We start from the raw sequence: 17369 nt of genomic DNA, 5'->3' as shown, positions 1-17369 counted from the left end.
AACAGGAAAGAGAAAAGCAAAAAATCATGAGAAGCCAAGTTTGGAGAAAAGAAAAAACCCTTAAGTTAAAAAGTTGAAAATGATTGCCCCAAGGGGAACTAATAGAGGTGGGTGTGAAATATTTCACAAAGCAGAGTTGAGGAAATTTCTGCCAAATGGCACCTCCCCAGTAGTACTGGGTGGCTGAGAACTTTGATATATCCAATTCCTGGCCTCAATCTAACTACATAAAATCAAAATTTATTTGTAATCACTTTGTACTACTCCAGTTTCTCTGGGTTACTCCAGGTCCTTTATTCATTGATTTTACTCATGTAACCATCCTCATTTCAGCCAAAGCAAATTCTACCCATCCCTAATGGCCAAGCACTGGACGTCTCACTACAGAATTTTCCACAGTCATTCCGGACTCTTAATATCTGTTGAAACCAGAGCACATTTCTCATACCATTTATTTGACCCATATCATGAAATGCTTTCAGAGATTTTCTCTTTCTTTTGTATATGTGATCTTGCATACTGGATACTCATGTATTTATCTCTTGCATGATATGTTAAATCGCCTTATGCCTTAACTTCTCAAGTGGATCTCAGCCCAGAGAGTCATCTGCTATAAATGCAGATTACATTCATTTGGGTTCTAAGATTTGCACATAAGAAAATAAATGCTCTGTATCGAGGGTTTAGGAAAGATTCCTGGCAACTGGTTTGTGTTAGGAAACCTTAATGGAGGCTGGGGAAAAGAACCCAGAAGTTGAAGGATGTAATAGACTCAAAACCTTTAGGATTAGCATGTAGAAGAAAAACCATACTGAAAGCAATAATTGGTAGTGTTTCTTGAGCACAGTGCTAAATGCTTTACTTATGTTACCTCATTTAATCTTTCAACAATAAACTTAATTATTGGTAGGTATTATAATTCTCATTTTAAAGATAAAGAAGTTAAAGTTCAAAAATGATAATTAATTTGCCCAAAGTCACACAGACTATTGAGGATGAGTGACCAGATTCCAAAATGGTTTCAACAGTGTTATACTTTACTTTGTTCCAATAACAATGAGATTATGTATGACAGTTTCAAAGGAATGTGAAAATTTGTCTCTTGAGCTTTACCTGCTCTGCCAAAGATTGGGGAACTAACTATAATATCCTAATGGAACAGAGGCTACAATTTATTTTTTTAAATTTTTTAATGTTTACTTATTTTTGAGAGACAGAGAGAGAGGGAGACACAGAATCTGAAGCAGGCTCCAGGCTCTGAGTTCTCAGCACAGAGCCAGAGTGGGGCTCGAACTCAAGAGTGATAAAATCATGACCTGAACTGAAGTCAGATGCTTAACCAACTAACCCACCCAGGTACCTGTAGAGACTACAATTTATGATGTAAATGCTCAATTTTGTTTCTTATTCTCACTTCTTGGTCAGGTCCTTTGCAATTCCTCCAAACATCCGCATGTGAGATGTTTCTTTGGAGCACCATTTACCGCTTGTCGGAGGGCTTCTCTGATTATAAGGAACCACTTAGTAGTGAAAATGAACCTTGAGCTAGAAATCTAGTCCTGCTCCTACTACCTAGAATTATAGCCCACTGAGATTGGAGGTCAAGAGGACTCTGGCTTAATCTGAGATGCTTAATTATGTAAAAACACAAAAGTATACCAAGTTATACATTATTTAGCATTAATTGAAGGTTTGAGAAACAAGCATTTATTACATCATTCTCCATATTTTTCTGTTTTCATTTCACAAAATGATATATGTTTTTAATTATATTTGTTAGAGGGTTGCTATTTTCTCTTTAGTTTTGCCAAGTAAAAGAACAAGAACAAAAATAACTGTATAATATATATAGATATATATAAAAATATAATATTTTTCCCCTACCATCATGTTGTAGAGGAGAGGATGTTTTAACATTAATAAAATACAGAGGACAAAATCTCCAAATTGAGATGAGTCATTTCACTTCTGAAAACTTCACTTTGTCCTCTTTATAGTCTCTTTTTCTTGGTGTGGTGAGAACTTTGTCATAGACTTTACCCATCTACTTACTGTCATTTGGAGCCCATTGAAGTGGATAATACTAAGCTCACTTGTGCCCTTCTATTGTGTCTATGCAATATTCAGGCTCTTTGTATACAGACAAAGCAGAGGCAAATTTAAGGCACATGACTGCTTCAAGGAAGTATCACTATACATTTGGCCTGATTTCTGCTTTGTGTTCACGTGACATTGTTTGTCCATTGACCCAAATCAAGATTTCTGCCTTAGTTCTCCCCTTCCTTTCAAACTTAGTGCATCAATCACATATGAAAGAGCCCTGTGTACAAATATGATGTCACACCTAGATCATGTGGAAATATGTAGTGAATCAACATACCCAGTGTCCTGGAGATTTGTCGAAGGAAGAAAAACATTAGGGTTAAGGAATTCTCATACCCTGAAGTGTTTAGCTCATTAACTTTCTGCAAGAGTGTGTCTCCCAACTATAGCCTGATCATTCTGACTGTCTTCAAAAGCAAACCGTGTTCAGGGTAGTTCAGGGTAGGAGGTTTTGCTCAGCTGGGGGTTCTGTGTTGGGAGCGTTTCCCCTTACTGTCTATCACAGCTTGGCTTTGGCAGTTATTAGGAGTCATGGCATGAAACAGTGACTCCCTATAGTTCATTGGGAAAGTGAGGCTTTGTAATGGAAGGACAAAGCAGGGGATGTGTTGGTGGCTCTGAAATCTATGGAGATTTATTGTTGTGAGTTAGTGGTGTCAAGTTTGGTTCTGTTGCCATGGTGTTTGGCTACTTGGATTGTTTGTTTTAGCTTTTGTAAATGTGCCCAGATACGGGATGTGCATTCAGTCAACTGAAAGGAGGCTAAGGAAGCATGGTGAAAGAGGAAATAATTACACTCTGGTTTGGGAATGAGTCAGAATCCCAAGGTATTATTTATTACTTGGTTTCATATAAATGCGCTTCTCAGCTTCCTTTTCAGAAATGAATTTCTGCTTTCATTTCATGGTAATCAATATTTGCAGCCCTGATCCCTGCAATCAAACATGGAACTCAGATTAACATTCAAACTACAATATTTAAACAGGAAATTTGAACTTGATATGTGGATTACAGTCTTTACCCTTCAAACAAGACAAGGTTTACATAATCAGCCTTCGTAATATTTTTTTTTTTGCCAGTGTCTGACATTTCCCTCTGGTTTTGGCCTTTCCACTTTTGAAGTGATGTTCTGAGCAAAAATTATTACCTTGTAAAAAATTTTTCCCCATTTCTTCATCTAAAACTTGTACAAAATGACTTGCCCCTCAGTTTTCTAGCCAGAAATTCAATGGCTATCTCTGTGTAGATCCCGTGAAATAAGTGGAGTTTCCCTGCATCAATGTGAACCTGGACTGTTCTGAATTGCTTAAAATTCCATATGAAATACTTCAGAATCCCGACTTCTCAGTTTTCCCAAAGAGCAAATTTCAACAAACCAGGTTAACCAATGTCAGCATCCTGGCATAGGTGACTGGTATGGTCTTCCTTTTATTTATTCATTTATGGATGCATTGTTCTTTCATTCTTATATGCATATATTTCATAATGCATATATTCATTTGTTCAAAGATATTCATTCTGCATTCAACAGGAATTGAATGGCACTTCACAAGGTACCAGGCAAAAAGGGTAAAGAGAAGGGAATTATCGATAAATAAGATTTACCTCAGAGGAGCACACAGTGTAATTTGGAGGAAAGACGTGAGCTCGTCTAGTAATAGTGTTGTGTATTACATTCCCTAACAGATAGTTTTGGAGCATTACAGCTCTGAAAAAAGTGGTTTATTTTAACTTTAGTGTTGGTAAAGACAGCTGGAAAATGCTTTGTGGAGGGCATAGACTTTCATCTGAAACTTACAGGTGATTTAGTTTTGTCTGGGAGACAAAACAAGTTGTGGAGAATTTCAGGTGGAGGGAACTGGGAAAAGGTAATAATTTCTAATAAAAATGATTGGGTTTAGAAATTTTACAAGTGGAGATTCACTCGTGTCCCTTTTATGCATGATAACTGGCTAGACTGAATGTTTTCAATGATCACCTGGTTTTCTTGGCACATTATAGATAGAGCCATCAGGGAGCTCAGTGATCCACCTTTTTCAACTTTGAAAATCTTGGATTCTCAGGGGAACTGAAACCCAAGTTTTCTGACTTGTAGGCTTCATTTGCTACCTAGTATTCCAATTTTTTACAAGTTAATAATAGACTCTGCAAAGTTGTGGGTTGCAGTAGATTGGAATCCATACTAAAAATTAGCTTTAACATAATATGTTGCTTTAAAACTTTAACATTTGCATTGCTGCACAAATCAATTAAATATTGATGACTCCTAGCACCATATCCCAGATGCTCTCCTGAATCCTTCCTGTACATCCTGAGCTGCTTCCTAGACATCTCCCCAGAAATGTGCCACAGAAACCACAAATTTCCAAAGCTAAACAATCTATCTTTCTATCTAATCTATCATTCTGTCACCAGTAATACATGGTAGAGGCATCAGAGTTACTACTTTGTTCTCTTCTTTTCACTTTGACCATTCTGTGGGGTCATCCAACCCATGTCTTATCAATTCTAATCACATCTAATGCTGTGGTCTCTCTGCCTCTAGTCTCACTCCATTCCAATCCACCTTTCATGTACTCCAGATGCAAATTTGGTGATGTCATTCTTCTCATTAAAAACCTGCAGTGACTCATTGTTGTGCATAGTGGTAGAGGTTAATGGGTATCCAGAAAAAATAATTAAAAGAAAGAAAGAATGAGGGAGGAAGGAAGGAAAGAAGGAAGGGAGGAAGGGAGGAAGGGGTATGTATATAGGGAGGGGGGCAGGTTTGTTCCTTGATAAAATGAGTTAGAAAATGTTAGGTTGAACCACGTTAAACAGATGAATCTCCAAAATGGGAAATGTAACATTTACCATTTCCCAAGCTTTTTTGACTATAAAAACCTATGTTTATGAGGAATACTGATTAATATCTTATGGTACACTAGTATTTAAGAAAATTTGTTCTACTCATTTCTTATCAAGGCATTCAGGACATTTCTTTTTTTATATTGCCACAATTTCTGAATCCTTGAATATTGACATTTTGGAACACCAGTCAACTTGCTGTTCTCCCAAAACACCATTTTTTCCCCCAGTCTCTTTAATTCTCTCTCCCTTCTCCTTTGAAACAGACCTGAGGCACATCCTCTGTGATTCGCTACAACTCTCAGAAAGATTTTTCTCAGCTACTTCTCTGTTTGACCATATGTTGTCCACAGTGCTGTGAAAAAACATGAAATAGCAGCTGACATTTTGTTTATTAACAATCATTTATTGTTCATCTTATGTCTTATCAAAGAATTCAATGTTTGGGATATTTTAGTGTGAACAATTGCCAAATCTATGGTAATCTTTTCTGGATATTGCATATTGACTCGAATGCAGTAATATGTCACTGGAACACTCAGGAGCAAGAACTTTAATTTTGAGGAATTCTTCATCTGTAACATCTTATACATCAGGTACTATTCTATCCTGTGTGTATGAAGTCCTTGTAGAAGTTCCTTTGGGAGAGAGAGGGGACACTAGCTAACATTCACTTAGGCCACTTCCAGAAAAGGTAAATTTCTGTGTGGTTCAAACATGTGCGACTTCTAGACTCTTATTTTGTAGTACCTACTCCAAAAATAAGAGCCAAACATATCTTAATCTCCATTGTTGAGGTGTCCTAGAGATGGTTGATAGATATTAAAGATTTTTTCAACAAAATTTTTAAAATGTTTATTTATTTTCAGAGAGAGAGTGTATGTGTGTGAGCAAATGGGAGAGGGGCAGATGGAGATGGAGAGAGAGAATCCCAAGCAGCCTCCATGCTCTTAGTGCAGAGCCCAATAAGAGATCTCACTAACCATGAGATCATGACCTGAGTTGAAATCGAGAGTTGGACACTTAAATGACTGAGCCACCTAGGTGTCCTTGAAGATCTTTTTAAAATTAATAATATCAGAAGCATTAAATAGTATTATTATTGTTGATTCTAAAAGTTACTGTATCCCAAGTCTTTATTTCAGAGTTAAAAAGCAAAACAAAATGAAACTTAGGCTTAAATCATTTGAAAGCAATATTCTGATCCACTTGTGTTACTTAATTATTTAATTCTGACTTTTTGAGAACCTAATGATGGACCTAAGCCTTGCTGACTTTAATGAAGTCCAATTTCAAATCTCATTTTTAAAAGAATCAAGGGAAATTTCTGCTCCATTTTTATTGGCAAGACTTCTCTGCCTCCATTTTCTCTTTTGTTGAATGAACATTATCAATTAGCTGTGAAGAAGTTCCTAGAAAAAAAATGTTATTAATTTAATGTACATTTATTAGTCACTTAGATAATGGGAAAGTTTGGATGCAGATTCAATTATAAAGTCCTCTTACATTTTCAACAGTATCTGAATCAAGAAGAATGGTCCATTAATTACCTGTATTGTCAAGGGAGTCACTTGGGAGGCTTTGGAACAAAAGGAGTATTCATTAGTAGCAAAAGAAAATGGATGGAGCTAGAGTTCTACATATATCAGTTTCATGCCAACTTTGAAAATGGCTTAGCTGCAACTCTTAGGAGTAGATTCCTGTAATTGCACAGGATTTAATAATGTGTTTAGAACATCAGGATATGGCTTACATTATCACAAATGCAGCTTCTAGTTGGATCTGTGCTGCAGGGTACCCTTTCTTATGCTTTTGAAAACTTGTACATCTTGAAGTTACTTTCTGATCCAATTTCTTTGTAACTGGGCCCAGACTCAAGCTAGCAGGGAAAGAGAAAAAGTTGTCTCCCTTTGGCCTGCACTACGCAGCTATTTCCTTTGGGTATCTAGGGTTTTCCATGCAGCCACAGGTGCTTACGGTGGTTTATGGTGAATTTCCTATTTTGAGGAAGGATCATCTTTCCAATATGTGTTGGTTTCTGGGATAGTTTCTGGAATGTTGAAATTCTCAAAATCATGTAGCTTCATGCTGCTGGGGCAGTATCTAATGTCTTCCCTGAAAAGCCATGACACTGCAGATCTGACCTGGTTTTTCTCTCTCTTACTGACCTTATATATCTGACTTAAGAACCAAACAAACAAAACCTTAGCACAAAAATATAGGAACCTAATTAAGCAAGAAAAAGACTGAGTTGTCAGAGTAGAGGTTTGCTAACATGTTGTGCCAACCACAAAGATATTTTGGCGATGCCAGTGGTCACAAAATTTTCAGTCTCCTAGAGCAGGCATAACATGTATAAACTTACAGCTCAAAAAATAAGCTGTGTCATAAGACAAGTCCAAGCAAATACATTTAAATGTACAGAGAAGAAAGAGACCATGTCCCGTTGAGATCATCAGTGAGGGCCTCATGAGGAAAGTGGCACTTGATAATAACAACAGTAATGGTAATACTATAAATAAAATAGAGCTAATGTTAATTGAACATTTACCTCATACCAGGCATTTTCCTAAGTGCTTTACATTTATTAACACATTTAGACCTTAGAATGATTCTAGGAGATAATTAATTCATTTGCCAAATATTTAGTGAGCCCCTACCCTATAGCAAGCAGAAGTCTATTAGCTGAAGTTACAGCAAAGAGATTGCTCTTTGATGGTTCCTCCCTTTCAGATGGTGCTTTCCTCCTCTAGGTACTACTTAGAGGTGTCTGATGGAAGAATGCAGGGATGAATGGAAGATAAATGCTTTCTGTGTGACTATAACGTCACAGGGTGGACACTGAAGTCTCCTCTGAAAGCAGGTTATGTTTAAAGGGAGGATGGAAAACATGGCTCTCTCAAGTAACAGCTGTGTGTGTATAGAGCTTTAGAGCTACACACAGCATTTTCAGATGGTCTTTAGGGTAGGTGGAAGATTTAAAAGAATGCAGGAAAGGTAAAGTCTAGATGAGAAATGTTCAGATCTAAGAGAGAAATCATTCCTTTAGGATCCAGTTGAAATAAGACACTAAGAGTGCCCTGTTTAATGCACGTCATTTGGAAATTAATACCTTAGTAAGGTAATTCCCAAAGGAATGGTTCCACCAAGTGGTAGGATGCTGTGGCAGTAAGCAAAACAAAACAAAGCATGTGTTGTGGAGCCAGACTGACAGCAACTCTAATCCATGCTTTTCTGGATAGTCTCGGAAATACTGCCTTTACCCTCTGAGACCTGGCAGTATCATTTGTAGAGAGATCATGTGAATGTGGCAGTGGGTGTTATTAGAGTTTACCATATCCTTCCGGGCCACAGAAGACCACGCCTCTCAACCTCTTTGAAGTTTGGTCAAGTCATATGAATAATTTTGGACAACGGGTTGTAAGCAGAGGCAGTGAAATGCCACAGCAAAATTTTTCTTTTTCCTAGAAGAAGCCTGTAAAAGGCCTTGTGTTAGATGGAGCTTTGGACACTAACTACTACAACAAGAGATAGTTGCCCCAGAAGGTTAGAGTATTAGCTTATCTATATTTTCTAATCCATTGGTTCAACAAAGATAGATAAACTACATAACATAGCATACGGCACATAGACACTGAGTTAGCTCGTTTCCTTTGAGGATTTCAGGGAGATGGTTTGGACTTGGAGGAATGTAGGAACATTTGAGTTGATGTAGGTGTCCAATTAAATACCACCTGTGTGAATGGCTAACCCATATATAACACTCTTACTTGGAATTGGGACTTTATATGCCTGAAAGTGCCTGAAACAAAAATGGTGCTCAGTAAAACTTTGCTGAATAAAAGTGGCATGGGAATCTGAGGTCATTTATTGGGTGTTTCAAATGAAATGTTGCTACTGGTTGGGATATATTAGTTGGCTTCACAAGACTAGATAGTTCCTTATATTTGATTAGTACTTTAGAGCTAACAACTCAATTTCAGAGATGTTATTTACAGTATCTCATTTAATAAATTATATTACACTAATTATTCTTTTCCAAAACCTTCACTCTTCTCAAACAGGACAGGCTAGTCCTCACTTCCAAAGTAGCATTATTTGACATAGGATTGATTTGGACAGAAAATGAAGCAGTAGTGTACACAGAGCTGCTACTTTTAGTGTATAGTGTGTGCACTGCTCAAAGATGGTCTCTGTAGGCCAAGCCATGAACTCTGGCTCAAGGCTGCATTCTCTAAGTAAGGGGTGCTTTTTTCTTGACATGGGGACATCTGGGTTGCATCTGATCTGTGGAAGAGGGGACACTTTTTCTAATTTGTTTGTCCAAAGTGAATTAGTACCAGCTTGGAGAACAAGTATATAGACACATTGTTGTGGTAACCAGCCTTCCACAATGAATCTGGCTAATATCCATCTCCTGATCATCATGCCCTTGTATAATCCCCTTCCCTTGAGCATGGGCTGGGCCTTGTAACTTGCTTTAAATAAATTTAATATGCTAAAGGTGATGGGCAATTACTTCCTAGATTTAGTTACAGACAGTTGTGACTTTTGTCTTGCCAGCACACTCTCTCTGGTGGGTGATACCTTTTTTGACTTCTTATTTGCTCACTCTGGGGAAGCTAATTTCATATGGTGAGGCCAAAGTGGCAATAAACTGAAGGTGGTCTCTGACCAACAGCCAGTGTGGAACTGAGTTCCTAGTCCTAAAGTCCCTGAGAACTAAACCTTGCCAACAACCAATAAGAGAGCTTGGAAGCATATATTCCTTCAGGGAGACTCAGGATGAATGAGTCCCTGGCTGACACTTGAATCCAGTCTTCTGAGAGACCCTGAGCTGGGTAATCCAGCTGAGGCACGTCCAAATCTCTGACATACAGCAATTCTGAGATGTGTGTTGTTTATGTTGCTGAGTTTTGGAGTAATGTGTTATGCAGCAATGGACAAGTAATATACATTGTGAAATGCCTCTCCATTCCTCACCTATTTTTTCCTCTTCAAATACCACTTAGGTTGCAGGCTCCCCCCTATGTATTAGCCCTTGTGTCCAGCCCTTCTGACCAGCATTATGTGTTACATGCCTGCCTTTGTCCATATGAAGGTGGGGCAGCATGATTTATAGAATCACATAGAATTAGACAAAGGAATTTCTCAAGCTGAGAAGCAACCACACAGAGATTAAGAGATGACAAAATACAAGAGGTCAGGTGGGCAAGTAGTGCATTCTCAGGGTTTTATATAGAGTCATTCTTGGATGGGCCACCCATAGAATCCCTGAGCAACTATGTGAATGACCAATCGACACAGGTCCCCTTTCAGGGTTGAAACAATTTAGGTGTCTTTCTACCCAAAACAACTAAATGATAATATAAGACCCATCATTAACGCAAAGGCACCTGTAGACAGGTCCAACCATGAATCTTTAGGAAGTTTTAAGAGTTTGTGTATATGCTTTGGTATCTAGATAGTTTTATCTTTAATAGCAGCTGCAAAAAGGAAATAATAGTCAGAATATCCCTTTGAGAAGCAGAATTTAGGAGAACAACCAGTTCTTTATTCTTCTGGACAAGTCCTTTAGTGCCACTGTTGGTAGATGGACCCTGGGCTCCATAGACTGACTCAAGTCATCATTCTCACACTGTAGATACCAAATGCCTTTCCTGTAAGGCCCCCACACATAGAAACTAGATTGATTAAAACCTGTTCAGATGGCAATCCTCAGTGGTACTTGGGTGAACTCAGTTGGGAAATAGTTCGTCAGTAAAAACATTGAATTAAACCCATATGAACATCCAGTTGATTGAGAGCTTACCACATGCAGAGGAAAGACCACAGGATTTGGGTCAGCAGTTTAGGCTTTAGGAGCATTAAGTAATTAAATGATCGGGGAGTAGTCAGTACGATATGATGTGGTTGTGCATTCACTCAGTAAAATGATACTCGCAGCACTTTAAAAAATCAGCCCTGAAGCAGACCTTGTGATTTATTTTATAACAGTAAAGAAGAGATTTATTATTTTTATGTGGAAGTGATTCCATGCAATAGAATTCTTAAAATAATATACATAGTACTTAGGAGCAGTTTTCAAGACAAAATGTCTCAATCAACCCTGGCTCTATTTCTCAAGGTGTGGCATTGGGCAAGTTAGTCGAACTCTGCCTCAGTTTCCTCATCTGCCAGATACACATATCTACTAATAGCACCTAGCTCTTGAGGTTGCAGTATGGATCAGAATAGTTCCAAGGGTATCAAATGGAGAAGCAGATGAGTTTAGTGGTTGTATACATGGATCCTCAAGCCAGACTACCAGAAATTGAAGGTCAGCCCCACTACTTCCCAGATATTTGCTAGCAAAGTAACATTGTACATGGTTAAATTTCTCTGTGCATCAGTTTCTCACCTGTAAAATGGAGTGATATAAAGGGATAAATGACTTACTCATTTAGAAATATATATTGATTGAGCTTCTATTATAATCTAGCTAACATTCGACATGTTATTAGTAAGCCAAAAGTAAAGAATCCTTTCCTATCTAGGTGTTTATGTTCTGATGGAATGAGAGAGAACACACACACAGACACACACACACACACACACACACACACAAACACACACACACACATTTAGGAAGGGTAGAAGGCTGGGAATGCCAGCCAAGGAGGAGGATAGGGAATAAGAGTTAGGGATGTCAGATAAGGAATAAGAGTTGAAGTTCCACGAAGGGGGTGGACATGTTGTAGAGCAATAGATAGAGTGTTCAGAGTTGGTCTCATTAACATGCTCAAGTATGAACAAAGACTTAAAATAGATTAGGGGTCTATCCATGTAAATATCTGAAGAGTCTCCCAGGCAAAAGACCCAGATAGACCAAAGCCCTGAGCTAGGAGCATGCCTGGCTTATTTGAGATACAATGTGAATCCAGTATGGTTGGACTTGGGTGAAGTAGAAAGTGGGTTGAAGAAGCTAATGGGGGTTTCTGGAATTGCAGATCCTTGGGCAAATCTTAGGATCTTTGGCTTCAAGTCAGTAAAATGGCCTACCCTCTAAGATTATACATGGAGAAGTGACATCATCTAATTTATGTTTTAAGAAGATTGTTCTGGCTGCTATGTTGAGAATAGATGTTGAGAGAGAAGTAGACCTGTGGGAAAGATTTTGTGGTAGACACTCTGTACCATGTGTTCTGCATTTCCTGAGACCCCTTTCAGGTAACTGTATAGGTATTGGGTTCTGTCCAATGCGGTGTTATCACAGATGATTATGTTACTTCCTGTAGTGGTCCTGAAGCCTTAGAAATTGTAGAGCCATCAGATGAAAGAGAGCTGTGAGTTTCTACAGTACAGCTAGGAGGAGAGTATTCCAGGAGAACCACCAGACCAGGGGCATCTGCTTTGAACTTTGCATGAGACAAACATCAACTTTTATAGTGTTAGATCACTCAGAGTAGGGATTGTTTTTTATAGCAGTTAACCTATTTGCCCAATGTAACCCGTTACAAGGTTATTGCTAGGAACTCAGAAAGAAATGGTGGTATCTCACATCATTGTGGTAGCAGTGCAAGTGGTTGAGAAAATAGGGCCTTCGGTTGTGGGTTTGGGGACATAAAGAAAGAAACGTATGAAAGGTGGCTTCAAGTATTTTTTTTGAACAACTATAAGAATGGAGCAACTAATGTGGACAATTGTATGTTTAGCAGTTTGGGCAGAAGGTCAGGAGTTTATTTACTTTTTTAGTTTCATACAACTATTAGACCTCCAGGTGAAGTTGTTGAGAAGACAGTTGTATATATGTGTCGAGTTTGAGAGAAAGGTCTGGACTGGAGACTTAAAACTTAAAAGTCATGGTGTATGGATGGCATTTAATGCTGTGGGATTGGGTATGATCACCAAGTGTTTAACTGCAAATAGATAGTTGAAATGAGAATTGTATTCTGGGATACTTCAAAATTAAGAAGTCAGTGAGAGGAACAAAACCTCAGAAAGGAGACTGAGAAGAAATAGTCCATGAGGGAGCAGGAAAATGAAGGAAATGTGCTGACTTGGAAGCCAAGAAAGAGAAAGTGATTATAAAATGAGAGAAAACTCTGTTGAAATGATTGATTTGGATCATTGTTGACCTGATGGACCTTTTCAGTAGATGGAAGGGAGTAAAGAATTGATTTTTAAGACATTTTAAGAGAAATTTTAAGGGAATGGGAAGAGGGAAAACAGAGATGGTAATCCCAGAAAACTTTTTCAGGGAGTTTTGCTGGAAATGAGAGTGAAGAAATGAGGGAAGTCTTGCACATATGCTGGTGGGAATGTAAACTAGTGCAGTCACTATGGAAAATACTGTGGAGGGTTCTAAAAAATTAAAAACAGAACTACCATATGATCCAGCAATCCCACTTCTTGGTATTTATCCAAAGGAATTGAAATCAGGATCTCAAAGAGATAGTTGCACTTTCATGTTCAGTCCAGCATTATTCACAATAGCCAAGACATTGGAACAACCAAAATGTCCACTATGAATGAATGAATAAATGTGGTATATACATGCAATTGAATAATATTCAGCCTTAAAAAAAGGAGATCCTGCCATTTGTGACAACATGGATGAATCTGGGGGATATTATGGTAAGTGAAATAATCCAGACATAGAAGGACAAATACTAAATGATACCATTTATATGAGGAATCTAAAATAGTCAAGCTCATAGAAACATATAGAGTAGAATAGTGGTTTCCAAGTGCTGGGGGGAGGGGAAAACAAAGAGATACTAGTTAAAAGGTACTAAGTTTTAGTTATAAAAGATGAGTAAGTCCTAGGAATCTGTATAGCACAATGCTACAGTAAACAATACTGTATTGCATACTTAAAAACATTTTATGGGAGTGGATCTTTTGTTCTTATCTCAAAAAATAATGATAAAGAGGGTAGAACGAAATTTTTGGAGGTGATGGACATATTTATGGCATAGATTGTAGAGATTATTTCACCACATGTACAATTATCTCCAGACTCATCAGGTTATATACATTAAATATGTACAGCTTTTTATGTGTGAATCATACCTCAAAATAAAGTGGTTTAACAAAATAAGGATGAGTGTGGTTAAAAGAATTTTTCTAAGGATAGAAAAAATACAAATACTTTTGTGTATAAATGCTAATTATTCAATAGAGAGATAAATTCTGATTATGCAGGAGAGCGAAGATTATATTAATTGTTGCTCTGAGGAAGATTTTTCCCTATTCTATTGGTCTGTTTATTATATATACTCCAATACACATCGTTTTAAATACTGTATATATGTATATATATATATAATATGTTTTGCTATCTGATAAATTAGATCTTTCTGTTTTTCATCATTTTCTACTCATTCTCCTATGATCATCCTTCAAGGTAATCATGGCTAAGCTAGGCTCTGATTTTTCTATATAAATTCTATAATCCACTATCAAGGTGATGATACACACACACACACATACACAGATAGGTGTTGTGGCTTTGAATGCAGTTTGATAGAACATGTAGATTTATTTAATGAGAACTGTTAGTTTTATGAGTTTGAGACTTCCTCTCCATGGGCATGATGTATATTTTCATTAAGGTTTTCAAAAATGTTTGACAAGTATTTTTGAGCAGTTTTGAACATCTCTGAACATTTACTTATAGGTTTTTTTCCTTGCTGTCATAATGAGGAATTATTTCAGTAAAATAAAATTCATGCATCTGAAGTGTTCAATTTGAGAAATTTTGATAGTTCCATAAACCTGGGAATATCCCAAACAAGATATAGATCATTTTCACTGCCCTAGAGTTTTATAAATGACCTTTACTATAGAATTTTCACTTACCACAGAGATAAACACTTTCGGATTTCTATCATTAGTTTTGTGTCTTTGTGAACTTCATATAGGTTGGGTTATATGGTCTGCACTCCTTTGTGTCTGGCTCATCTTCAACATGACGTGTTGGAAGTTCTGTTGCATGAGCAGCATTTCATTTGATTTTTTGATGTGTAATATTCTATGATGATATTGCAGTATATTAAGGGACATTTGGGTTGTTTCCAGTTCTTGCCTGTTATGAGCAATTATCTTAAGACTTCTTAAGAAAATTGTGCAGTTCTCTTTGTGGGTAGACACCTTTCTTTCTCTGGGGTGGCTAAGTCATAGGTAGATATATAACTTGATAAGAAATTGCCATACAGTTCTCCAAAGTGAAGGAAACATATACCCTCACAGTTTCAGTTTTTCTTCCTTTGTAAATATCTGTCTTTTTACAAACTTACATGTTACATGTTATATGTGTCTAGCTGGTATATTAGCAATAAAAGCGATTTTTAAGATCACAGATTGTTATTGTATCAAGAAAAGAGTCTGAAGTCTTTTATTAATAATGAGCTTGTACATCATTCTTCTGGGATTTTTCTGTGTCTGTTGGTTAACTCCTATTGGGAGTTACAAACATGCTGTCAATGCTAAAACATTCTCACATAACCAGTCTCTCTCCTCAAAGAGTTTACAATTTAATTTTGCATATAGGGGCAGAGTGTGATATTTCTCACTAAATATCCATATGTTCCTCCACATTTTCCATCCTCAATTTGGATGGTGTCAGTATCACTAATTCTTGCCAATTCTTAACTTTTGAGGCAGTTATGAATGGGTGTGGCGTCTCTCTGGTCTTGATCTTCCTCATCCGACCTCCCCCTTTCTGTTTCTCCTATGCATTTATCTGGAAGCAAAGAATTCCAAATATAAGAGTTGAGGATAGAAGCAGCCTAGGGTCCCTTACTGGGTTCTTAGATAAGAGCACTGCTATGGGGCCTCTCAAGTCACATGGATGATGATTTGAGGATAGCTTTGTTAAGCTACGAAAATTTGGAAGTTTATTTGCACCTGAAACTTAACTTAGCTTATCCTGACTATTACAAAAAGATGTTAATAATAAAAATAATTGGAGCTACCTTAAGGTTAAACTTGGAGTTTCAGGATACTTGTCCCAGTTGTAGAAGTTAGAGAATGCTTTCCAAAGGAATTAAAGTCTAAACTGAGATTGTAAAAATTAATAGACACTATTGTATTTCAGCATAGTTCCTAGTACACGGTCACTCAAAAATGCTTCCTGAATGCATCAATGAATGCTATCAACGATCAGAACAGAGGTGTGTTCCTGAATACGTCTACAAATGGTTTCTCATTAATCTAACCCTTGAAAATGTGACACTCTGTTTGGGCCACTATTAGAGGCTAGGCCTTTTTGGAAAAAAAACTCCATGTATTTCAATTGTGGATTGATGACCTGAAAATGGAAACCTATCTCCTCGCCTGCCTCACACCACAGCATTGATGCAGTGCTACCCCACCAGCCTCTTCTTGGGTTTATGTTCCTGTGGCCTGACAGTATTTACATTCAATTCTTTGAGGCTTCTCAAAAACAGGAAACCAGAGCCCAGAGAAGGTAATTAAAAGCAAAACCAGGAGAGAGAACATAGGTGTTTACTTGTCTCTGGAAGACCACAAGGCCACAGGCTGGGGAATAAGGGGTGTGGGGAGAGAGAGGCTGAAAGGGAACTGGCTCACTGACAGCAGTGACCTAGTGATTCAGAAGTAAATCCATGGTAACCTGGGGGCAAACACCTGAGAGGAAACAAATTCTGAGGCAGGAAAATTTTCATCTTGGTTGGAAAGAACTGTAAAGAAATCTTAAACATACTCTGTATCTTTAGTCTTAGTGCTCTGTTAGAACCTGGTCATCACATGAAGACTTTAAAGGACAATTCTACAAATTTGTCAATTCTTCCACAAAGAGATGAGGATTTTATTAAAAAGAAAAAGAAACACAGAGCTTTGTTTCAACACTTGAGGGGACAAAGTGAGTGCTCTTTTAATGGCTTTGTGCATTTTCCCTGATAGATTTTAAATACTCATATAATCAAGCCAAATGCATTTTTTTTCCTGGTGAGAACTTCTCACAATCTAACCAATGACAAATAGTTTTAGGTATAACATGTTCTGCAAGGGTTGCCATGGTAAGAGTTCATCTCCTTCCCCCCGCCATCTTTCCATAAATAACAGAGTGGGAATGCACAGAAAGCCTGTATAGAAAAGATGTCTGGGGTTAGAGTAATTACTTAGTGCTTTGCCATGCTGAAGAGTTACCAGCTTTTATGTTGAATATATTTTGTACTAAAAGCTCTCTCTGTCTCATTCTCTGTCTCTCTGCCTTCCTGTCTCTCTGTCTTTCCCTCTTCCTTTCTGTTTTGGGATTTTCAACATTAGATTGTTCCAAGCATCACCATTGCACACTGGCAGATTTAATTGATTTAATGAAGCAGTGGTGTGCATGTTTGTGTGTGTGTGTGTGTGTATGGTGTGTGTATATGGCATGTGTATGTATGGTGTGCATGTGTGTGTATGGTGTGTGC

General features: G+C 37.6%; 1 long non-coding RNA gene across 1 annotated transcript in view; it reads left to right on the top strand.

Annotated features, from left to right (window-relative positions):
- Positions 1 to 2882: 2882 nt before the first annotated feature.
- Positions 2883 to 17369, top strand: part of LOC115285910 — a 37020-nt gene continuing 22533 nt past the window's right edge. Inside the window, exon 1 of the long non-coding RNA XR_003905750.1 lies at positions 2883 to 2930. This is a non-coding gene — a long non-coding RNA (uncharacterized LOC115285910). The remainder of the gene's footprint in view (positions 2931 to 17369) is intronic.

The sequence above is a fragment of the Suricata suricatta genome, chromosome 1 (genome assembly GCF_006229205.1).
Source record: "Suricata suricatta isolate VVHF042 chromosome 1, meerkat_22Aug2017_6uvM2_HiC, whole genome shotgun sequence".
In the NCBI taxonomy this organism is placed as follows: Eukaryota; Metazoa; Chordata; class Mammalia; order Carnivora; family Herpestidae; genus Suricata; species Suricata suricatta.
This window is presented reverse-complemented; position numbering and strand designations above follow the sequence as displayed.